Source organism: Heteronotia binoei, chromosome 15, assembly GCF_032191835.1.
Source record: "Heteronotia binoei isolate CCM8104 ecotype False Entrance Well chromosome 15, APGP_CSIRO_Hbin_v1, whole genome shotgun sequence".
Classification (NCBI taxonomy): Eukaryota; Metazoa; Chordata; class Lepidosauria; order Squamata; family Gekkonidae; genus Heteronotia; species Heteronotia binoei.
In genome coordinates this window covers 54590762-54616417 of record NC_083237.1, presented here as the reverse complement: position 1 = coordinate 54616417, position 25656 = coordinate 54590762, and the positions used below count along the sequence as shown (strand labels likewise).

The 25656-nt window shown below is 47.4% G+C and overlaps 1 protein-coding gene and 1 non-coding gene across 2 annotated transcripts in view; both read right to left on the bottom strand.

Annotated features, from left to right (window-relative positions):
• ASIC2 (acid sensing ion channel subunit 2) overlaps positions 1–25656 on the bottom strand; it is a 786273-nt gene that overhangs the window by 361052 nt on the left and 399565 nt on the right. The gene's annotated exons all lie outside the window — the stretch shown is intronic.
• TRNAT-UGU (transfer RNA threonine (anticodon UGU)) lies at positions 12715–12786 on the bottom strand. The gene has a single exon. It is a non-coding gene; the product is annotated as a tRNA-Thr (tRNA).

Sequence of the window (25656 nt, the reverse complement as noted above, 5' to 3'; positions counted from 1 at the left end):
GAACTTTAGCTCAGATGCAAGATTTTGTGAGCAGATGTTACGGACTTGGCTTTGCTGGAAACGTACCAAGAGAAGAAAGTCCTAAACCAAATGCTCTGTCTCGAAACACAACGCAACACAGCATTTTAATCTTTCTGCTTTTCATTTATTGTGAGAAACGTGCTCCTAATGAAGGTAAACAAGGGCATCCATGCTGGTTTCTCATAAACACACTGGCCCCTGGCCAAAACACTTCTCGTTACCCAGGCTTGTCACGATGGGATTGAACTCTGGAATTGTTTTGACAGTTTGCTTGTAATTTGAGGATTGTAATGAGGATGATTTAGGTTGCTCTTCGAAGATCTGGATTTTTGCATGCTTTTTATGCTCTGGATTTCTATAAGTTTCTATGTTCCAATTTTTCAATGCATTTTTATGCTTTGTTTTTTTTATTGGCTCAATTTTTAATGCTTTGTCCGTTTAATTATATTACTTTCTATTATTTGATCTTGTTTGTGTGCTCAGTCACGCCCTGGCTTTCCTCGTGGTTCAAAGAGGGTTGCATAATCATGCAAAATATTTTCCGTTGAAACCAAACCAAAACAGCAAACTCCAAATCACCGTCCCACCACCCTCCAAATCTCCAAGAATTTCTCAACCTGGTGGTGGCAATCCTGCAGCTTAAATAGAGACACACCCTTCTAAACTGCCTGATTTGTTTGTTTTACTCATATCACTCATGTATTTGCTAGGGTGTAATGTTTTGAATGACAAAGGCATAGAGAAGAAGAAGACGGCAGATTTATACCCGCCCTTCTCTCTGAATCAGAGTCTCAGAGCGGCTCACAATCACCTTTATCTCCTTCCCCCATGACAGACACACTGTGAGGTGGGTGGGGCTGAGAGAGCTCTCCCAGAAGCTGCCCTTTCAAGGACAAGTCTTACAAGAGCTATGGCTGACCCAAGGCCATTCCAGCAGGTGCAAGTGGAGGAGTGGGGAATCAAACCAGGTTCTCCCAAATAAGAGTCTGCGCACTTAATCACTACTAGTGGGAGGGACGGTGGCTCAGTGGTAGAGCATCTGCTTGGGAAGCAGAAGGTCCCAGGTTCAATCCCTGGCATCTCCAAAAAAGGGTCCAGGCAAATAGGTGTGAAAAACCTCAGCTTGAGACCCTGGAGAGCCGCTGCCAGTCTGAGAAGACAATACTGACTTTGATGGACCAAAAGTCTGATTCAGTATAAGGCAGCTTCGTATGTTCATATGTACACCAAACTGGCTCTCTTATGTGCCATCTCAAGCAAGTCTTGAACATACACATGAATACACACATGAAGCTCCTTGTACTGAATTAGGCCCTCAGTCCATCAAAATCAGTATTGTCTACTCAGACTGGCAGCAGCTCTTCAGGATCCCAAGCAGAGGTCTTTCACATCACTGACTGCCTGGTCCTTTTTAACCGGAGAGGCTGGGGATTGAACCTGGGACTTTCTTCATGCCAAGCAGAGGCTCTACCACTGAGCCATGGTCCCTCCCTAGACTGAGTGGGACTTACTCCCATCTCAGGATGGCACTGCTAGCTTCCATCTGACAAGTTTTCAGAAGCTGGCAGGCCTGAGAACATCCTTCTGGTTGCTAGGCAACCACAGCATCTCTCTCTTGCCCTGGAATGGAGGAAACAGGTGTCTCCAGTCTGAAGGTCAGCAAAGACAGAGGCTCGCAGGTGTGGAGGCAGCCTGAACTTGGCTATCTGCTCCCCCTTATGGGACTGGAACCTAGACAAAACACTGTGGTGGTAAATTTCCAGGTGAATCCTGGCAATCTTCTGGAATTACGACTGATCTCTGGCTACAGAGATCAGCTCCACTGGAGGAAATGACCGCTCTGGAGGGTGGAATCTATGGTATATCCCATTGAGCCCCTCCCCCAAATCCTGCTGTCCCCAGGCTCCTTCCCCAAACCTCTAGGAATTTCCCCCTGCAGCTGGCAATCTTATTAAATGCCTGTGTTGTCCAGTGACTTTGCCAACAGCTGTGTACTAAATTGCTGGGTTCCCCTCGGAGGCAATCAGTAAATTATACTAATTAATCTCAGCTCTTCTCTTAGCCAATTGTTACAACTTTTGATTTAAATCTCTCCTCCACCCTGCCTTTGTAAGGCCAAAGATAAACAAGTATGTTTATAAAAGTTTTGGGCCTGGTCCATCATTCAGTTTCATGCTCTGTACATTGGTTAGGTCAGTGGCAGCGATGCACAAGAGAGAGACTCTCAACACAGATGAAGATGCTACAGTTACCTGCAGCTGCTGGAATGGCCTTGGGTTAGCCATAGCTCTGGCAGAGGCTGTCCTTGAAAGGGCAGCTGCTGTGAGAGCCCTCTCAGCCCCACCCACCTCACAGAGTGTCTATTGTGGGGGGAGAAGATATAGGAGATTGTAAGCCGCTCTGAGTCTCTGATTCAGAGAGAAGGGTGGGGCATAAATCTGCAGTCGTCTTCTTCTTTGAATCATAGAATCACAGGGGCCATACAGGCCATCTAGTCCAACTCCCTGTTCAATGCAGGATCAGCCTAGAGCAGGGGTGGTCAAACTGTAGCTCGGGAGTCACAAGTGGCTCTTTCAGATAGGCTTCCCAACCCTCCCGCCCTGGCGGGGGACCCCAGGATTTCCACCCTCTTCCCCCGCTCCCCAAAAAAATGGAAGCGGGGGGAGGGGGAAATGGCGCCGGGGAGCACGGCGAGCCGCCCCATCCCGGAGTGGGCAAGGCCACCGCGCCACGCCACCGCCGCCCCCTCCCCACCCACCGCAGCTGCTCCTCCGAGATGGGCCCAGGCTGAGCCCATCTCGGAGGAGCAGCCAAGAGGCGGCAGCAGCGCAGGCAAAACCAGGGGAGGGCGGAGGCAGGCCAGGAGCATGGCGAGCCGCGAATCCGAACCCTTCTAGGATCCGGACTCGCGGCTCGCCACGCCCTCGGCCCGCCTCCACCCCCCCTTCGATTCCACCCCAGAGGCGGAGCGGGCGAGGCCGCCGCGGCCGCCTCTTCTCCGCTCGCCGTGGCTGCTCCTCCAAGATGGGCTCAGGCTGAGCCCATCTCGGAGGAGCAGCCACGGCGAGCGGAGAAGAGGCGGCAGCAGCGTCGCCCGCTCCGAGACAGGGCGGCTGGCCACGCTCCCCGGCGCCGTTTCCCCCCCTCCCCCTAGCTCCACCCCAGTGTCTCCTGGCTCCACCCCCAAAGTCCCCAGATATTTCTGGGGTTGGACTTGGCAACCCTACTTTCAGACATTGTGTGGCTCTCAAAGTCCCCCCATCGCATCGTATCTGTAATGTACTGGGAGACGAGACGTGTTGAAGGCAACATACTTTATTAGCGGGTACATCACAAGAGAGAGAAATGCGGGCCGGGTCCCGCTATATATACAAACCCCCGGAACAACCTTCCGTCTGGCCAGGTCCAATCCTGGCCAGTCAACCTTCCCGCCACAGATCTTGATTGGCGGGGTAGTTTCGCGCGCTACATCGAGCGATCAGTGGCCTTCCTCTGGTCACCTCTGTAGCGTCGCTGCGCAGTAACTTCTGGACCGCATTGCAAGACACAACAATATCACTTCTCCGAGTCAAGCCAGCCAACGACTTGGAGAATGCATTTAAAGTTAAAGCTGCTTTCTTTACACTTCTCCTCCCTCTTCCCTTCCCCATCTATTTGCCTTCCTTCCTTGTAGCTCTCAGACATCTGACATTTATTCTATGTGGCTCTTATATTAACCAAGTTTGGCCACCCCTGACCGAAAGCATCCCTGACAGGTGTTTGTCCAGCTGCTGCTTAAAGACTGCCAGTGATTCCACTGTTGAACAACTCTTACTGTAAAAACGTTTTTCCTGATATCCAGCTCCTGCTCTTAATTTAAACCTGTTTTTGCGAGTTCTGTGCTGCCAACAGGAACAGATCCCTGCTCTCCTCTGCCAACTCTTCAAATATTTAAGGAGAGCAATCATGTCCCCCCTCAACCTCCTTTTCTCCAGACTGAACATTCTCAAGTCTTTTCTTCATAGGGCTTCATCTCCAGGCCTCTGATCATCCTCATTGCTCTCCTCTGCATCTGGTCCATTCTGTCCACATCCTTCTTGAAGTGAAGCCTCCAAAACTGCACACAATACTCCAGGTGTGGCCTGACCAATGCGGTCTACAGTGGGACTGTGACATCTTGCAATTTGGATGTTATGCCTCTGTTGATACACCCCAAGATGGCATTAGCCTTTTTTGCTGGTGCATCACACGGCTGCTCATATTTACCCCTGTACCCCAGGATCTTGAAGAGTATGTCTGTCTACTGCTAGAGAGCACAACCCAGTAGGCCACATCCAACCAGCTATTCTGCTGGTGAAAAAAAGAGAGAGGTTCCCCTTTGGCCACCTAAAAAGGCTTTGCTGTGGATCATTGAACCTGCATGAACAGAAGCCACATGGAAGAGGGGCTGTAGTAGGGAGGGGATTTGGTCAAGATGGACTGAAAAAGCTGGCCGGGTCCAACCTAATGATCTTATAAACATGGAGAGGGTTGGTGTGCATGGAGCATCTTGAGGTTGCTCTCAATTGTGGGTGCCAACCTCCAGGTGGTGGCTGGAAATCTGCTGCTTTTGCAACTGGAGCCTTCACTCGAGGCTTTTCTCTGGCCTATCTCCTCGTGGCTGCTAAAGAGCTTTCCGGTTGTCTCTGTTGCATGTTATTTTGTTAGCTTCATCCCAGCTCTCCAACCCATCAAAATGTTCTTCCACCCAAGAATTCCTCCCAGTCTTTCAGTCTTTGGCACTATACCCTACCCATGAGCAGCAGCCCAGTTAGAAATTAGTATCTGGCAGGAAGGAGGGAGCTGAAGGAAGGCGCCGTCAAGTTCCAAGCACAGAGCACTCAAGCTCTTGGTTAGGCTAATGTCTTTGGCTGAAGCAAGTACATTCTGCTAGAATGCCATACCCAAGAGAGACAGAGAGGAAAGCCAACAAATTGCTAGAATGTAAACTCTTCTGTTGGGACAGAAAGGTCATCCAAAGTAGGGAGGGGATAGGACAGATGTTACATAAAGTCAGGACATGAGGAAGAAGCACTCTCTTGCATCTTTCTGTTGACACGGGAACACGAGTCAGTGTGGTATAGCAGTTAAGAACAGTGGACTCTAACATGGGAGAACCAGGTTTGATTCCCCACTCCTCCACATGCAGCCAACTGGGTGACCTTGCGCCAGTCACAGTTCTCTCAGAGAAGTTCTCTCAAGAGCAGTTCTCTCAGAGCTCTCTCAGCCCCCACCTACCTCACAAAGTGTCTGTTGTGGGGAGGGGAAGGGAAGGAGATTGTAAGTTGCTCTGAGACTGCGAGTAAAGGGCAGAGTATAAATCCAACTTTCCTCCTCCGTAGGGACTCCATCTTGTCCACATGACTATGGACAATGTAAATTGCAATGCAGGCACAGTTCACCAGACGTATAACTCCATTCAACTGAAGACTTTCTTCTGAGGCCTTAGTGGCAGTGGGTGATACCAATTTGTTTTTGGCACCCGAGGGAGCAAGGGGAAGGGGCCTCACAATGGGATATGTTTTTACATGGTAGTATGCGTAGTTTAGCCAGGAGATCCTAAAATTGTCTGGAAGCCAGAAGTTTTAGCTCTTTAGCATTATGCACTTTAATATTTTTTAAGGCAAGAGATTTTTTTAGAGGTGGTTTAGTATTGACTGCTTCTGCGTCATAACCCCCGGTATTCCTTTATTTATTTCATTTTGTTCATTTCTATTCTGCTGTATCCCATGTATGGGCTCAGGGTGGAGTACAATAGTTTAAACAGTAACAATAAAACAATAGGCAATTAACAACAAAGTAAAGCAAATAACACAATAAAAGCAATACAACAATTAAAATACTCCATTTCAGGTAGCAGACAAACTAATCAGACCATAGTATGGACAATTCAGCTCCTTACCTGCAACCAATGGAGTCTGCAGCAGGGGGCGCTGCCTTTGCCTCAGATGGAAGGAAAAGAGCAGAGGAGTTGGCTGCTCCAGCAGCCAGTTTCCTGTCTTGGGGGGAGGGCCCAGACTTAGTCATCTGACTTCCCCTCTGTCTGCAGTCTTGCCTTGTGTTTGGTCCACCCTCCCACCCTGGGTATAGTGCAGGCTTTGGCTGGTCGCCCAATTGCAATGGGAACCGGGTAGGGATTCTTTTGCCCCTTCCTTGATTGGTGGTAGGAAGGGGTGTTTTTCGCCTACGCTGCACTGCTGTCCCAAGGATTGTGAAATTGGCTAAGGTGGTGCTGTAGTTGAGGTTGGTCACTTAGGGTTGGCAGGTTGGATTGGATTTGGCGGCTTGGTGAGCACCATGCAGCAGTCCTATTTGGGCTGGGGGGTATTGCAGGGTCTCCCTCGGGGCTGTGCAGCATGGAGGGGGGAGAATGCAGACTGCCTAAAGGATGGCCGGGATTGATCTCCGCTTAAGCCACGTGGTTTGGGCGGGGGGGGGGGGGAGATCTCTTGGGCGTATCCTGAGCAATATGCCAGCCAGACAGGAGCCACCCCACGGGGAATTGGCTTTGGTCCGGGGCAGGGTGGCTCACCCACTGGCAGCAAGGGAGATGTCCAAAGGACTTCTGGCTTTGACCGTGCCACCAACTTATGCCTTGCCTTTGCTGCCAGAATTTTAATAAAGTGGCTCTTAGTTCACCCAGCTTCCTGTGTCTGTCTCTTTATTCCAACTGGTGGGGCAAAGCTGGCATCAAGAAGAAGAAGAAGATATTGGATTTATATCCCGTCCTCCACTCCGAAGAGTCTCAGAGCGGCTCACAATCTCCTCTACCTTCCTCCCCCACAACAGACACCCTGTGAGGTGGGTGGGGCTGGAGAGGGCTCTCACAGCAGCTGCCCTTTCAAAGACAACCTCTGCCAGAGCTATGGCTGACCCAAGGCCATGCTAGCAGGTGCAAGTGGAGGAGTGGGGAATCAAACCCGGTTCTCCCAGATAAGAGTCCATGCACTTAACCACTACACCAAACTGGCTCTCCAAGGATACATCAATAGGCCCAATAGAAGATGGAATACTGTGACAGGATGGAATACTGTGACAAGGGAGGCCAGATCTGAAGTTCTACGGATGCCCCCTGCCTCAGCCAAAGGCCTGGTGGAACAGTTTCATTTTACAGGCCCTACAGAAAGGTAGTCAGTTGGGTAGGGCCTTGATCTCTCAGGAGCATATTCCACCAGGCAGAAAATGCTCTGGCTCTGGTCGTGACAAGGCAGATGTCCTTCAGGCTGGGGACAACCAACAGACGGTGACTAATTGAACGTATATTCCTTCGGGGCAAATATGGGGAGAGGTGGTCTCTCAGACCTTGGAGGTTGCCCTTACAAATACTAGCCAAGGCCAACCCTGCTTAGCTTGCTAGATCTGAGAGATTGAGCTGGCCTGTGCTATCCAGGGCAGGGCCATCACAGACTGGAGACTTGGGTTGCCTGCAGGGATTGTCTGACCTCCTAGAGTCCAACCTGAAGGAGAAAGAGGGGCTTGCAAGTCTTTTCCTTCACAGAGGCCATTTTAAAATTCTGATTTGTTGTCTCTGCCTTCCACTTTTGTGGCATCCATTCCATAAGGACTCCTTCCACCCCATCATTCAAAACAGTTGATAAGGTTGAAGAGCACCAGTCTAGGATGGAGCCCTGTAGATGAATCCTCCTTCTAGATCAGGGGTGGCCAAACTTGTTTAATATAAGAGCTACATAGAATAAATATCAGATGTTTGAGAGCCACAAAACATGAATGTCAAATGAAGGAAGGAAAATAGATGGAGGGGAGAGAGAGGTGGAAAGAAAGCAACTTAAAGTTCATTCTTCAAGCCAGTGGTGATTTAAAGAGAGTTTAAAATGATTTAAAGAGAGGAATGCCTTTTCCAAGCCAGCCGACGGGGTGATGCTTCAAGAGCCACACAAAATGCGTGAAAGAGCTGCATGCGCCTCTTGAGTCACAGTTTGGCCACCCCGCTCAAAACTGACCTACCTCACAGGCTTGTTGGGGGGGGGGGAGAATGACGTTGTAAGCCACTTTGACTCCCCATTGAGGAAGAAAGTGGGATATAAACTTTTAATAAATTAATAAAAAATAAACAGCCCATCACTCTACCACAAAGAAGAGGATGCTGTAAAGTCACCTCCACCCCTGAGAGGAGATGGATGGAGAGTAATAGGGTCTCAGTTCATTACTCTCAACGTTCCACAACTGAGAATGGTACATCTGCCCATCTATCTCCAATTTTGATATATTTATTTCCTTCACTATTCCACCACTCCCAAATTAAACCCAAACAAATGGTGATCATATAAGAAGAAGACTGCAGATTTATACCCCGTCCTTCTCTCTGAATCAGTCTCAGAGTGGCTTACAATCTCCTTTAACGTCTTCTCCCACAACAGACACTCTGTGAGATGGGTGGGGCTGAGAGAGCTCTCCCAGAAGCTGAGAGAGCTCTCCCTTTCAAAGACAACTCCTACAAGAGCTATGGCTGACCCAAGGCCATGCTAGCAGGTGCAAGTGGAGGAGTGGGGAATCAAACCCGGTTCTCCCAGATAAGAGTCTGCACATTTAACCACGACACCAAACTGGCTCTCAATAACTAAGCTTGTTATTCCAGTTTGGTCTTGGCCTCTGTTATGGTCTTTTATTATGTTTATGCTGATTTGCTGCTCACCCTCTACCTATACGTATGGACTGCTAACTTCCATTTCAATGTATCTGAAGAAGTGTGAGAGCACACAAAAGCATATATCTTGACCAAAACTTTGTTGGTCTTAAAGGTGCCACTGGACTCAAACTTTGTTCTGCTTATAAATCTATCGGGTTTGCTATCCTGGGGAACAGAGTCAAACGATATGCTGAAAGGAAGTTCTATTGTGTCCACGGCTTCCCCATGATAGAAGATTAGCTCGGCAGGATTTATTCTTGACAAAGCTATGCTGCTTTCTGTTTCTCAGTGCATTCTTTCCCAGATCCTTAGCGGCTGGCCACTTTATCTGTTTCCGTGCTTTCCTTGGTATCAAAGAGGGGCTGACTGATTTGTATTAACTTAAGTACATTTCAATTTGTTCCGGTGGCAAGCTTTTACACAAATTGTGACCTAATGAGATACGACAGGGGGAGATTTCTTTATTTTATTTTTTTTAGGATAAAAATAGCTCGGAAGAGGAGGGGCTTCTTCAGATTGGAGGCATGGTGGCAGGGAAGGGAGATTTAATCCAGGCCTTGAATTAAACAGGAGCACAGCTCCTGAACCTTTCCAAGGGTTCCCCCTCCTCCTCCCCACCTACCTTGTCCATTAAATAGTAGGTGCAGCTGCATAACAATCCCTGGATTAAGAGAGCAGGCAGCCAGCCAGCCACCAGGGGCTTTGCCACACCCCCAGCAGCCCTCATTAACCCCTGGAGAAGCTCTTGCCACCCTTTCTTCACTTCTTATGTGATTTTTGGCGGTGGCTGACTTGCTGGCCTTTTGACTGTGTGGGGGTGGCCAAGAGAGAAGAAGAAGATATTGGATTTATATCCCGCCCTCCACTCCGAAGAGTCTCAGAGCGGCTCACAATCTCCTTTACCTTCCTCCCCCACAACAGACACCCTGTGAGGTGGGAGGGGCTGGAGAGGGCTCTCACAGCAGCTGCCCTTTCAAGGACAACCTCTGCCAGAGCTATGGCTGACCCAAGGCCATTCCAGCAGGTGCAAGTGGAGGAGTGGGGAATCAAACCCGGTTCTCCCAGATAAGAGTCTGCACACTTAACCACTACAGGGGAAGAAGGTCTATGAGAGCTATGGCTGACCCAAGGCCATTCCAGCAGGTGCAAGTGGAGGAGTGGGGAATCAAACCCGGTTCTCCCAGATAAGAGTCCGCACACTTAACCACTACACCAAACTGGCTCTGAGTATTCTTAGGCTTAAATACAACCTGGGGAGAGGAAAGGATTGAGCCTTTTTTTAAAAAAAGATGAGATATTACTTTTCGAAAAATAAAACATGTTCATTTGGATGTCTCCTCTGGATTGAGGGATAGAGCCCCAGGTGAGCAAGGATTGCTTGGGCTGGCTGGATCTCTAGCCAGCTCAAGCAGGCCTCACTCGCCCAGGGCTCTCCCTTCTTGCGTCGGGTTGCTTTTGGCTGGGGGGGGGGCAGCATATGCTAATGATTATGCTAATGAGCTCCACCACCTATTTTTCTACAAAACGGCCCCTGATTTAACCAGTGCCCTTTCCCTAATGCAACTCCTTCCTGCAGAGGGATTCATAGGGGCCTTCAGGCAGCTACGAGTGGTGATTTGCCTGAATAAAAACCAGCACAGGAGCAGGGGGGAGTAGAGAAGCATTAAAAACTACCCCTCAATCCAGAGGAGACATCCAAATGAACATGTTTTATTTTTCAAAAAGTAATATCTCATCTTTTTTTAAAAAAGGCTCAATCCTTTCCTCACCCCAGGTTGTATTTAAGCCTAAGAATACTCAGCAGGAAATTTGGTCACATTGAATTTGTCTCAATGGCTGGTTCCAGACCGGCAGCTTGGGGCACATGGGAGATGTCCCCAATCAGGCCGGCTCAAAATGGAGTGGCAGAAGCCTGTCTACACACTCCCCCGCTAAGCGCCTGTATCCCGCATGGGAGACGCTTTGGGGTGGTCAGGTGGCTGTAGCACACCATTCCTTTGGCACTGTCGGTTGCTTTTTTCCCATACATTTTTAGTGGTCATGCGCATATATGCTCATGCACTCTGGGCAGGTTTTTTTTTTGTTTAAAAGAATACTGGTGAGTGCCTAGAGTGAATTGGTGGGTTCACACCACCAATCCACCTCGCTTGTGCACTTCCACATCCAGATGCCAAAGAGGCGAATGGTGTGCAGCTCAGAAATTTGCTACCACTTCAAGGCGGGAGGCAGATGTGCATGTTTAGACGTGCTTTTCTGATTTGTTTCTCAGCTGCCCCTGGGTTGCCTTAAACTGCCGGTCTGGAACCAGCCTTTGACAACTTGCTTTTTTGAAATTGAAGAGCCCCATAGTGCAGAGTGTTAAAGCTGCAGTACTGCAGTCCTAAGCTCTGCTCATGACCTGAGTTTGATCCCCGGTGGAAGCTGGGTTTTCAGGTAGCCGGCTCGAGATTGGCTTAGTCTTCCATCCTTCCGAGGCCGGTAAAATGAGTACCCAGTTTGCTGGGGGGAAGCGTAGATGACTGGGGAAGGCAATGGCAAGCCACCCCGTAAAAAGTCTGCTGTGAAAACGCTGTGAAAGCAACGTCACCCCAGAGTCGGAAATGACTGGTGCTTGCACAGGGGACCTTTCCTTTCATTTCCTTTTTTAAAAAACAAAAGGACAACCAGGACAATTTGGGCGCTGAATGAACCTTCCCAGAAACACGTATTCAACAGCCCAAGGAAGTCTTTCAGAAATACACAAGTGGGCGCAAATAATTAAAAGCCCTGTCTATGTAATAGTCTGGTCTGGAACCAGCCTTTGACAACTTGCTTTTTTGAAATTGAAGAGCCCCGTAGTGCAGAGTGTTAAAGCTGCAGTACTGCAGTCCTAAGCTCTGCTCATGACCTGAGTTTGATCCCTGGTGGATGCTGGGTTTTCAGGTAGCCGGCTCGAGGTTGACTTAGTCTTTCAGAGGTATGGGAATGCATACAGCCATCACTGACTGACTGATCGCCTTTTTGCTATCTGCACATTGGAAATCATTTTTTGTAATGCTGATCAGAGACGCTCCTCTCTTTAGCAACTCTGAGATGGCGGAACGGAGTAAGGCAAAGTACATTTTCCAGTGACCAGGACGTGGGGCTCCAAGTCAGTGCATAGCTCCCTTGTTCTTCTCTGTGGGGAGACGTGGCAGAATAAATTCTGCTAAAGAACAAAGCTAGTACAATACATTGCCATGTCGGACCTGATTTAGTTATATAGGGTATAGAAGTGACTTACTTTGATGGAGAATTTTAACTTTCTATTACCTTAACCCTAACATTGTCTTGATACACACACCCAAAAAAGGTTACCAACACTGGTTTGAGAAATTCCTGGACATTCAGATGGTGATGCCTGAAAAGGGGAGTGTTTGGGAAGGGGAGGGAGTTTCAGCAGGTAGAGTCCACACTCCAAAGCTTCCATTTCCTTTATGGGAAACCAGCATCAATAGTATAGAGACCAGTTATAAGCAGGACTTACTTTGTAGCAGGAACTCCTTAGCATATTAGGCCACACACCCCTGATGTAGCCAATCCTCCAAGAGCTTTCAGGGCTCTAATTACAGGGCCTACTATAAGCTCTTGGATGATTGGCTACATCAGGGGTGTGTGGCCTAATATGCAAAGAGTTCCTGCTACAAAAAAAGCCCTGGTTATAAATCTGGGAGAACTCCAAGGCCCCACCTTGATGTTCCTCATTCTACACCAAGGGCTTGATCCAACCAGTTTTTATGCTGATGAAAAATGGTCCCCTTTGACCATTAAAAAGGCTGTGCTGAAGATCATAGAGATCAGGTCTCCAGCTATAGCACGCGACCTCCTAATTCCCCACCCCATAGGAGAACATGCAACCAAAAGTGCCATCACGTGAACATATGAAACTGCCTCATTCTGAATCAGAGCATCAGTCCCCCAAGGACAGTCTCATCTACTCAGACTGTCAGTGGCTCTTCAGGGACTCAGGTTGAGGTCTTTCACATCACCTCCTACCTGGTCCTTTCGACTGGAGATGCCAAGGATTGAACCTGGGCCCTTCTGCATACAAAGCAGATGCTGTTCCACTGAGCCACACCTCCTTCCCCCATATATCATAATACATCACCATGACACTCTAGCAATCTCCCAAAATGCTAGAGAGTTACCACAGAGCTTGGGAGGATTGCTAGAGTGTCACTGTAACACATGACATCTCTTATAAATAATAAATAATAATAATAAACTTTTATTATTATTAGGCCACACATCCCTGATGTAGCCAATTCTTCTGGAGCTTACAGGGCTCTTAGTACAGGGTCTACTGTAAGCTCCAGAAAGATTGGGTACATCAGGGGTGTGTGGCCTAATATGCAAAGGAGCTCCTGCTAGAATTCCATCCCTGCCTGAAACTATTTTAGGATTGCACTTCAGATTATCCTGTTTCAGACTGGGGGTGGGAGACTTAATGGGTGAATGGTACCCCGTGCGTTTTTCAAAAATTCCCACTTTGGGAAAAGCTAACATGCTTTCCCCCTCAGCATGCCAGTTTTCAGTCTGCGGTGAGATATTTTCTACCTGGAACACTCCAATATGTGTTCCCCCTCCTGCGAGTGGAAATAGGACAGCTGAGATGATTCTATCAGCTGTCTAAATTGGCCCTTTGTGTTTTGCCGGGGCTCTGATCTGCCGCACTTCTTTCCGAATTGGCATTCTATTGGTTCATCATGTGTCAGGGGCATTAATCTCCTCATTATATGAAGATTGAAACTTCTCAGAGCTCAGCTCTACCACGGGAAGCCAGTGCTGTGGAACCACTGATGGAGAAATATTCTCCAGTGTCCCTGCTGGCCCCCACCTCACCCCATGCAGGCAGCCTTTCATTTCACAAGTGGATTATCATAAATATTGCGCCATTAAAGTGGCATTCCTCAGATCTGGAATGTATTGAACAAATCATATGCATCGGCTTCTCCGAGTGGCTTGCAGATGAAAGCTCAAAGCTGACCTTCACTAACCGCTACTTTGAGTCTCTTCCCTGAATACTTATTAGCTGTTTACAAGGCAGGCCTACTGGCAAAGAAACCAGATGTTTTGTATCAGAAGCTGTTTCTCCAGTCGACGGACGCTGTTTGGCAGGTTTTGCTATGGAGCTGTTAAGTTTTCATGGCGTAGTTAGCAATGATCTATGTTCCCAGCATCCTGAGTTGCTGATCAGCAACTTGCTGGATGGGTGGATTCAACCGCCCTGGTTCTTCTTTCTAAGGGGTCTACCAGCAAATCCAGCTGTTGGTGTCCACCTTATGAAGAACGCATGGGCAGGAAGACTAGATGTGAGAGGTTGTGTTCACACTCCCACCAGGCTGCTCTACCGGTAGGGTTACCTTCCTTGGGTTCAGAAATACCTGAGAATTTGAGGATGCAGCCGAAGGAGGGCAGGCTTCAGGGAGGGAAGGGGCCTCAGTAGAGTATAATAATAATAATAATAATTTTTAATTTATATCCCGCCCTCCCCGCCGAAGCAGGCTCAGGGCGGCTCACATAACATAAAATACTGCATTACAGTAGTACAATAATAAAACAAAATAAAAGACCCCAATTTACAATTATTTCTCAGTTAAACATTAAAACATCAATAAAACAAGAATTTAAAACCACAGATTAGTTTGGTGCTACGAATATAGCATAGCTTGCATAGCGATGGTATAACGTTTTTAAACTGAAAATGTAAATTATGGTTTTATATATTTTATTTGTTTAATTGTGTAGATACTGTGAGCCGCCCTGAGTCCGCTTGCGGAGAGGGCGGGATATAAATCAAATGTAATAAATAATAAATAAATAAATAAAATAATAATTCCACATTAAAAAGCCAGCTGGGTCTTGCAGGCCCGGCGGAACTAGTTAAGATCCTGCAAGGCCTGTATCTCTTCTGGTAACTGGTTCCACCTGCGGGGAGCTGTAACCGAGAAGGTCCTCTCTCCTGTCATTTTCAATTTGACCTCCTTCGGCCCAGGGATTGTCAGCAGATTTTGTGAGCTAGATCGCAGCACCCTCTGGGGAACATATGGGGAGAGGCGGTCCCTAAGGTAGGCAGGTCCTCGGCCATATAAGGCTTTAAAGGTAATAAACCAGCACCTTGTAACGAATCCGGTACACAATTGGCAGCCAGTGCAGTTCCCGCAGCCTAGGCTGTATGTGCTCCCACTTAGGGAGTCCCATTAACAGTCTGGCCGCTGCGTTCTGCACTAGCTGCAATTTCCGGGTTCAGCACAGGGGCAGCCCCATGTAGAGGGCATTACAGAAGTCTAGCCTCGAAGTGACCGTTGCGTGGATCACTGTTGCCAGGTCATCGCGCTCCAGGAAGGGAGCCAACTGCCTTGCCCGTCTCAGATGAAAAAAGCTGGATTTAGCAGTGGCTGCTATCTGGGCCTCCACTGACAAGGATGCCATAAGGGCCGGCCTCCCAAACGGCCATTTTCTCCAGAAGAAGTGGAATAAATGTTCCGCCAGGCCTGCAAGACCGTCCTCTTCCAGCTGGCTTTTTAATGTGGAATTATTATACCATCGCTATGAGAGCTATGCTATATTCGTAGCACCAAACTAATCTGTGGGTTTAAATTCTTCTTTTATTGATGTTTTAATGTTTAACTGAGAAATAATTGTAAATTGGGGTCTTTTATTTTGTTTTATCATTGTACTACTGTAATGCAGTATTCTATGTTATGTGAGCCGCCCTGAGCCTGCTTCGGCCGGGAGGGCGGGATACAAATTAAAAATTATTATTATTATTAAATAAATAAATAATACGAAGAAGCTATCTATGTAGTCCAGAGATAAATTATAATTCTGGGAGAGCTCTAGCTCCCACCTGGAGATCTTCATAATCTCCCAGAAAGGATCAAAATGTATTAGCTGACCTTCTCTTAGGGTTGCCAAGTCCAATTCAAGAAATATCTGGGGACTTTGGGGGTGGGGCCAGGAGACTTTGGGGGTGGAGCCAGAAGACATTGGGGGTGGAGCCAGGAGTACGGGTGTGACAAGCAGAATTGAACTCCAAGGGAGTTCTGGCCATCACATTTAAAGGGACAACACACCTTTTAAAATGCCTTCCTTCCATAGAAAATAATGAAGGATAGGGGCACCTTCTTTTGGGGCTCGTAGAATTGGACCCCCTGGCCCAATACTTTTGAAACTTGGGGGGTATTTTGGGAAGAGGCACTAGATGCTATACTGAAAATTTGGCACTTCTACCTCAAAAAACAGCACCCCCAGAGCCCCCGATACCCGCGGATCAATTCCCCATCATTCCTTATGGGAATTGTTCATGGAGGTGCATAATGGCTGTGGGGGTGGGGGGAAGCCTGTAAAACCGGGGGATCCCCCGCTGGGACCTGGGGATTGGGAAGCCTACCTTCTCTGGCTAGGGTTACCAAGGCTATTTGGAAAGTCCTGTAAATTTGGGGACAGAGTCTGGGAAGAGAGGAGAAGTGGGTGAGCTCAGTAGGGTGTGATACCATAAAGGCCACCCTCCAAATCCACCATTTCCTTCCAAGTGGTGGCTGAAGATCTGGAATTACAGTTGATCTCCAGATGACAAAGATAAGTTCCCCTGGAGAAAATGGCTGCTTTGGAAGGTGGACTTTTTGACATCATATTGAGGCTCTTCCCTTCCTCAAATCCTACCCTTCTCAGGCTTGGCCTCCAAAATCTTATTTCCCCCCAACCAAGCTGACAACTCTAGAAACGGATGTTTATTGTCTGGAGACCAACTGTAATTCTGGGAGAAGCCCAGGCTCTGCCTGGAAGTTGGTAACCCAATCTCTGGCTTGGTGGTATAATGAGTTTTTCTTCATTCTGGCCTTTGCTGAGTAGTTCAGAAGGTGGATTTTTGCCAGCCTGCTGTCCTTCAGTTTGCGGTTTGAGTCGCAATCACCGTGGGATCCAGTCTCTTCTTCTTCTTGCCCCCATTTTCCTTTCAGTTTTTTGATTCTCCATGAATTGTTTCAAGAACCCCAGAAAATCTTTCTGTAGAGGACGTCAGAAAAGGAGACAGAAATAGAAAACGTGTTTTGGCTCTGGCTCCAACACAGTAGAACACTCTCCCACATGAGATCAGGGCCCTGCGGGATCTGCTTCAATTCCACAGGGCCTGTAAAACCGAGATGTTCTGCCAGGCCTTTGGTTGAGGCGACGGGTGTCTCATTATTCTGGCCTCCTCTGTTCCACCCCACTGACCTGGAATGTTCAATGACTGCTGGGGGGTGCTTGCTCACTGCCCTTTTAAAATCTTGGGCACTTTTATACACCCACAGGAGCATGCTGCTAGCTTTACGGGCCATCTTATTGTGTGTATAAATTGTACAACTTGAGAATGTTTTTGAAATGTTTTATCTGTGTTTTTAATTGCTGCGAGCCAACCTGAGCCCTGAGCGCAGAGAAGGGTGGGATAAAAATCTAATATATAACTCTCCTCTAAGAACCTGTTTACTCTTTATCAAAGATTTCAGGTTTTCACGGCTGGTAACATCATTAGGGTTTGTAGAGTCTTTCGGGATCAAGTGCCGTGTTCTACTGGAGAAAGTTTTCCTTCCTCCAGCTGCGGAGAACATCCTCAGTGGCGTTGCAGGCGGAGCAGGCGCTCAGACCTTCTTGGCTGCTGTGCATTGAGTGGGGCCAGGGCTGCTGGAGAGCTGCTATTTCTAGGCTGGAGGGGGTGTGATGAAAGGGCAATTGGTTTGTGGATGTGCCCATTGTTTGGTGGGGCTTCCTGGAAGGGTAGTGATAAGGAAACTGGCTGTTGAATGTGACCATTGTTCTGTGTTAATTGCTGGGAGGGTTGGAAGGGGGTTGAAGATAAGGAAGATGGTTGTTGACTGTGCTGATTGTTCTGTGGAATTTGCTGGTTGTTCTGAGACTTTCTGCAATTTATAGTCTGTAGGGTGTTTTGCAGAGCTGGGTACCAAGATTGGTGGATGAAAATGCCTTCTTCCTTTCTGTAAATTGTGCTGGTGTTTGTAAATCTCAACAACACAGTCAACAACCATCTTCCTTATCTTCAAACCCCTTCCAACCCTCCCAGCAATTAACACAGAACAATGGTCACATTCAACAGCCAGTTTCCTTATCACTACCCTCCCAGGAAGCCCCACCAAACAATGGGCACATCCACAAACCAATTGCCCTTTCATCACACCCCCTCCAGCTTACAAATAGCAGCTCTCCAGCAGCCCTGGCCCCACTCAATGCACAGCAGCCAAAAGGTCTGAGCGCCTGCTCCGGCTGCAACGCCACTGAGGATGTTCTCCGCAGCTGAGAACGAAACGTCTGGAAGGAAAACTTTCTCCAGTAGAACACGGCACTTGATCCTGAAAGACTCTACAAACTCTAATGTTTACTCTTTATTTATCTTATTATTTTTTAAAAGTTATATATTAAATTTTTATCCCACCTTTCCCTGCACGCAAGGCTCAGGTTGGCTCACAACAATTTAAAACACATTATCCTGTGAACTCTGAGTCTGTCCTGCCTAGGGTTGCCAAGTCCAATTTAAGAAATATCTGGGGACTTTGGGGATGGAGCCAGGAGACATTAGGGGTGGAGCCAAGATCAAGGCTGTGACAAGCATAATTGAACTCCAAAGGGAGTTCTGGCCATCACATTTAAATTCCTTCCTTCCATAGGAAATAATGAAGGATATGGGCACCTTCTTTTGGGGCTCATAGAATTGGACCCCCTGGTCCAATTGTTTTGAAACTTGGGGGATATTTTGGGAAGAGGCACTAGATGCTATACTGAAAATTTGGTGCCTCTACCTCAAAAAACAGCACCCCCCCCCCCAGAGCCCCAGATACCCGCGGATCATTATTTTCTATGGGAATAAATCTCTATAGGGAATAACAGAGTTCCCAGCAGACATTTCCTTCCCCTCCCCGCGCTTTCTGACGACCCTGAAGTGGGGGGAGGGTCTCCAAACCGGGGGATCCCCTGCCCCCACCTGGGGATTGGCAACCCTAGTCCTGCCCAGGGGTCGTTTTGTAGAAAAATAAGTGGTGGAGCTCATCCAGGGACTGTTATGCCGCTGCACCTACTATTCAATGGACAAGGAGGTGGAACTCTCAGGAGGAGGAGGAGGAACTCTCAGAAAGGTTCAGGAGCTGTGCTCCTGTGAGCTCCCACTGAATCGGAGGCCTGGTCCTGCCAGCGTTCATGGGCGCTTGAGTCAAAGCCCTTTTGGAACACCAGGCCTCAAACCCAGGCTGCAGGGGTGAGAGTGAGCTGGTTCGGTGTACTGACAAGAAAGTAGCCAAAATAGTCTGTAAAAATGTGTAAAATAGATTAAGCTTAACAGCAGTCAAACAAACAAGATCAGATTTACCGTTTTAATTAACTATACTTTACATTCTCAGTCTCTAGAGGGGGAAATGTTCCACCCCATCAGTTTTTCTGTTCAGATCTCTGTCTAGACCTCTTTAAAGGCCATGAAGTACAGGGAAATCAACTCATATAGACAGGCAGGACCTGGGGATCTCCTGGAATTACAGCTCATCTCCAGACCGCAAAGATCAGTTCCCCCGGAGAAAAGGGATGTTTTGGAGGGCGGGCTCTGCAGCATTGTGCCCCACAGAGGTCTCTGTCCTCCCCAGGATCCCTGTCTGCCCCAAATCTCCAGCAGGTTCTTAACCTGGATCTGGCAACCTTCCCTTCCCATTCCCCACTGGTAGGCAGGAGTTGACCTGGCACCCCTACATGAGTCTGCTGCCCCCTTCCCAATCTATCAGTGATCACTAGTTTGTGAGACTACAGAGCAAGGGTGGCCAAACTGTGGCTCAGGAGCCACATGTGGCTCTTTCACACATATTGTGCAGCTCTCGAAGCCCCCACCACCCCATCGTTCAGCTTGAAGAAAGCATTTGTCTCTTTAAATCACCTTGCCAAGCCAAGCCAGCCAGTGGCTTGGAGAGTTCACTTAAAGTTGCTTTCTTTCCACCTCCTCTCCTCATCTTCCTTCCTTCCTTCCTTCCTTCCTTCCTTCCTTCCTTCCTTCCTTCCTTCCTTCCTTCCTTCCTTCCTTCCTTCCTTCCTTCCTTCCTTCCTTCCTTCCTTCCTTCCTGTGATGTTTATGTCTTGAGACTCTCAAACATCTGATGTATACTCCATGTGGCTCTTAAACTAAGCAAGTTTGGCTACCCCTGCTACAGAGTGTACATGCGGAGCTTCTCTTCCCCATGCTTGAGAACGTGGTTGGAAACGGCGACTCCAGTCACAGGGACTGAGGCTACAGGTGTACACTTTTTATACACATAGGCCGGGGTGACACCAGTGCACTCATGCTCAGTTCAGGTTTATGAGCCTTGGTTTTTATGTAGGGTTACCAACCTCCAGGTGGTGGCTGGAGATCTCCTGGTATTCCAGCTGATCTGCAGGCAACAGAGATCAGTTCACCTGGCAGCTTTGGAAGGTGGACTCTATAGCATTATAACCTATTGAAGTCCCGCTTCTCCCCAAACCCCACCCTCTGCAGGCTCTGCCCCCAAAATCTCCAAGCATTTCCCATCCCTAATTTTATGTGCCCTGTGTCACTCAAAGAAGGCTTCTTAGAAGACATCCGCCCTGAACAGAGAAGGGGGTGATGGTACTACAATACTGGTAAGCAAGGCTTTTTTTGTAGCAGGAACTCCTTTGCATATTAGGCCACACAACCCTGATGTAGCCAATCCTCCTGGAGTTTACAGTAGCTCCAGTACTAAGAGCCTTTTAAGCTCTTGAAGGATTGGCTACATTGGGGTGTGTGTGTTGACTTAATATGCAAATGAGTTCCTGCTATTAAAAAAGGTTCTGCTGTTAAGAAATGTAACCATATAAACCTTTGCAGAATTAGTCCAGTCCAGTCCAGGGGTGGCTGAACTTGCTTAACCTAAGAGCCACACAGAATAAACTTCAGATGTTTGAGAGCCGCAAGACATGAACATCAGATGTTTGAGAGTCATAAGCAGAAAGGAAGGCAGGCAGGAAGGAAGGCAAATAGATGGGGAAGGGGGAAGTAGGGGGAGGTAGGAAGAAAGCACCTTTAATTTTAAATGCATTCTCCAAGTCGCCAGCTGGTTTGGCTTGGAGAAGTGATTTAAAGAGACAAATGCCTTCTCCAAGCCGGCCAACAGGGTGTTGGGGGCTTTGAGAGCTACACAATATGTGTGAAAGAGCCACATGTGACTCCCGAGCCACAGTTTTGCACCCCTGCTCCAATCTAAGCCTACTGAAATCGATGGGCTTCAACTGGAGTAACTCTCCACAGGATTGCACTGTATGTTGTTTCAACACCCGGATCCAAGACATGTTTTTTAAACATTAAAGAGAGCCTTGATGTGCAGAGCAATGCTTGGCAGGTGTCACCTCTCTGGCCAGTGTTTAAATCCTATCTCAGAGAAGACACTGGCAGGCTATTGGCTCCCTTCAGACTTAACACAAAACCCTGGTTGAATTAGACTCAGGGCCAAAAACCAGTTTACATTTGCGACGCAAAAGCTGCGGGACTTTGCGGCTCTTCCGGGTTCTGCGGAGCAATCGGTGCGAAATCCGCGCAGACGCTGCGCGGTGAAGAGAGATGTCGCTCCACAGTTAGGTCAGTGCGAAAACGCCCTCAGACTATGGCTACTGTGGTTGTCAGAATGTGGGCTGCTCCCGCAATGGTGGTTAGGGTCTGTCTCAGGCCCATAGCCATGGGGGGGGGCGGCCTCTCCATCGAACCCCCCCCCTTGACCTGTATGGCCCCTCCTGGCAGCCCTGCTCTCCATGACTCTTGTAGCCCCCGCTCTCTCCGCTGCCGCTGCTGCCTCCCCCTCCCTTCCTCTCTCTCACCCAGAGGCCTCCCTGCAGCTTTTCCAGCTGTTTAGCTTATTGGCGCGGGGGGGGGGCCTTGAAAAAGCCCCAGGAGCTGGCACTTCACCAGGTGGGAGGGAGGAAGGGAGGGGAAGGAGCCGTGGAGGGGGGCAGGGGCTGCCCCAGTGGTGGGGAGATCAGGGCCATCAGAGCAGCAGCAGTAGAGAGAGTGGGAACCGCCAGAGTGGGGGCCCTCAATCTGAAATTTTATTCCGTGGGCCCCCCCACCTAAAATTTTCAGGCTACGGGCCTGGTCTGTCCTGCGGGAATCTGAAACCATGGTTTATTCGCCACAGTTAGTTTGTGTTTTTGTGTGATGCATAAATGCAGACATCTTGGCTTCCTTCATCAAGAGCCAAACTCACACACTCCCTGGCTACCGAGTTCTCAGCCTAGTCTGCAAGCAATGAAACTAGAGTTTGCTTGGACTGAAGTCCCGTAATTGCCTGTGTATCAAATCCTGGCTTCACAGACTAATCCTAGCGAAAAGAAATCCCAGTTTCACATTTCATCTGAACTGAGCCTGTCAGCTTTGTGTAAACCTGTGGCGTCTGGAAGAGTGTGTTTATTTGCAAATAGACAAGTCAAGCAGCCAGGGATCAGGCAAGCCCCGAGGGCTCCTTTGCGCCAGCCGGCTGCAAAACTCAAGACATCTTTCTCCTTCGGTGTCTACACTTCAACTGCCAAATTGGGTTTTGTCCAACATCAGCCCAAACAGGTGAGGTGTTCCCGGTTAGCTAGAAGCCACTGGCTGTCAAACACCGTCAGTGTGCCTTTCAATGAGTATCTTCTAGCCATGCAAGCCCACTAAAGAAACATATTTTATTTTGTTTTTATGCTTTAAGGCGGGGGGGGGGGAGGGAGAAGCCTGGAGGAAAGCTTATCTCCTCGCTTTGCACAAACAATATAATAGACTAAACGCTTTTGCCAGAGAGAACCTCGCTCCGCAGACCAGGATGTTGAGCGCGCCCTTCTTTGAAAACGAACATGTAATGTTGTTGCCCTTGAGGAAAGCCTCTGTTGAGACACACTGGGCATTTTTATTCACGCCACTAATTTCTTCCTTCAGCACCTGCCTCCCTAAATACTTGATTGCCTGTTGCCTGAGAGCATCTCCTAGTGAATTAACTCCAGTAATGATATCTGCAGCATTGTTTTGTATGTTGCCCAGAATTCATCGCACGGAACTGTCTCTTTCCACACTGCCCGACAAAGAGTCTTAACAGGGAAATGTGTGTGATGACTTCCTGATACAGGTGGACCCGGAAAACGATGAATAGCCTGAAGTGAACTGCAAACACGATAGGCTAGGCCCATCCCGGCAGGTTTTTGTATCTCCTGCATTTAGAACAGGTGTGCAAATGCTGAATTAGGAAGAATCAGAACTGGACTTTTAACAGGATTTCTCTGGCTTCCTGTCACACATAAACTACATTTGAACCACCAATGCCTCATTAGAGGAAAGAAACAGGAAGACATTATGGCTTCTTGGGAGAAACTTTGGAAGGCAGTTAAAGAGAAAAAACCTCAGTATTATTCTGGAAACTAGTCTCTAATCCATCACGTAGTCACCAAATATATTTAATAACCCTATTTTGCCAGATGCCTGGTTGCATCATTATAAGATGGAAACAATTACAAGCCCATTTAATTGTGATATCATCCATAACTTACCAACTTGGCCTCCAGTGGGGTGTACAGAAGGAAAGCAGCTCATTGATACTTTGAAGCCAGGGAAAGCCCCAGGCATTGTCCTAATTCCACCTGAGCGATTTAAAATGAATGCAGAATTGTGGAACCCAGTTCTGGCAGCTTTGTTTTCACAAATTGATCAATCAGGGAAAATTCTCAAGGACTGGAGAGCAGCTATCATCATCCCCATATATAAAAAAGGTAACAAAGAAGATTCAAACAACTATAGGCTGATCAGCCTGTTAAGCGTAACAAGCAAGCTATATGCTAGACTAGACAGTTACTGTGGAAATTTAGAAACTGGCTTGAGAACAATTTTTGCCTAGGTGAGGAACAGGTTGGCTTCAGAGAAGGTTGTGCCTTATTAAACCACTGCATGCTATTGGACCACTTGATTGTAAAATATTCCTCAAACCTGTGTGTCATTATATGCTGCATTTCTAGATCTGAAGTCAGCCTTTGACTCTATCTCTAGGACCATCCTATAGGATAGATTAAGAGCCACCAACATTGATAGACGGCTGTTATTTCTTATTCAGGCCCTTTACAATCAAACAACCATCCGGGACAAATATTCCCATCAAGGCTATTTGACAGACCCCATTTCTACCAACAAAGGGGTTAAGCAAGGATGCCTCCTGGCCCCCTACTTATTTAACTTCTATATCAATGATTTGGCGTTGCATATAAATAAACCAGAATGCCACCCACCGAAGCTAGGTAAGAAACATATAGGGGTGCTCCTTTATGCTGATGGTGCTGTTTTACTTTCAAGGACCCCCTTAGGCCTCAGAAGAGCCTTGAAAGCTTTCGCTCAATATTGCCTTGAAAACAATCTAGAGGTAAATTACGCTAAAACCAAAGTAATGGCCTTTGGCAAAAAGACACCCAGATCACACCAGTGGTACTTAAATTCTGTTCCCATTGAACAAGTTTCATGCTTTAAGTACGTGGGGGTCATGTTTCAAGCGAATGGAAGAAGAACCACCAATATAAACATGGTTACCTCAAATGGCAAAAGGAGTGCGGGGGCTATCCAAAAATTCTACTGGGGCAAAGGGGGTAAATGCATAATTGCGGCCCTTAGATTGTTTAAGGCGAAATCCCTCTGCCAGCTAACATTTGGTGACCAAATCAACATCACTACAAACTACAAAACACTGGAGAGTGTTCAATCAAAATTTTTAAGAACAGTTCTCCAGCTACCCAAGGGCATTACGAATGCATTAACTAGGATAGAAACTGGCATGATTACAGTAGAAGCGAGGTTTTGGATCTTGGCCATCTAGTTCTGGTTGAAACTTACCTATGTTTTTTTTCCTAAGGGCTTGATCAGTTTAATTCTGCAAGATACCTTGGTCCCAAGATGGATTAGGGCCATAGAGGACAGAATTCATTATTACAGCCTTTTCAAACAATATCTCAGTTCTCTCACTTATGATAACGCTAGGAAGATAGTGAAACAGAGAATATTGGACGTTGTCAGACAAAATGACCTCAATAGCACAACCAAATGGCGAGCTCTGACAGAACCAATCAACAGGGTGACCCCGATGCCCTACCTATACCGCTTAACAATGAATACAGGAGCACGTCTACTCTTATGAGGTGGGACGTTCTCCCTTCAGCGGTGGTGGAGGGGAGATACAAAAGGTGCCATTCCAAGAACGATTATGTCCCTGCTGCAATGATGGTATCGAATCTCTAGTCCATGTCATATTTGACTGTGAGGCTTATAATGATCATCGAGAAGTACTTCCATTTTCCACGGCCATACCTTTTACCAGTAGCCAAAAATTGCAACTCCTTAAGAACCTTCTTAGCGATAGGAACCCTGAGGTTACATACAAATTAGCAAAATTTGGCTGGCTTGCCACAAGAATAAGGAAAACTCTAATAATTCAGTCAGGAAATGGCTAAACACCTTTGCCAATCTGTTCGCCGTAACTGCCATTTTTGTTATATTTGTAGTTTTATAACAGTATTTTATGTCTTTTATGTATGATTTTATGGACAATCAGTTTTAATTTTGTATGATTTTGCTGCTTTAAATGCTGGCTTAGGCAGTGAATAAACAATTTATTTGTTAAGGGAAGAAAAAAAAGAGGTCTAGGCAGGGTTTTTAGTTTATCCTTGGTTTTAGCAATTATTTTACATCTTCAGTGTCAGTGTCTTAAAGTCTGTATTCGTATTTTATGTATATTTTAAGAGGTGTCATATTTTAGTGCATAATAATTATTATATATTTATATCACCTTTTATTGGCTATGAATTGGATTTTATGAATTGTTTGCTGGTCTATGACTGTTATAAATAATAAAAACTACATTTGCCTATGACACTGAAGACCATTGAGAGTTTGGTTGCCAACTCCAGGTTGGAGATTTTGGGGGGTGGAGCCC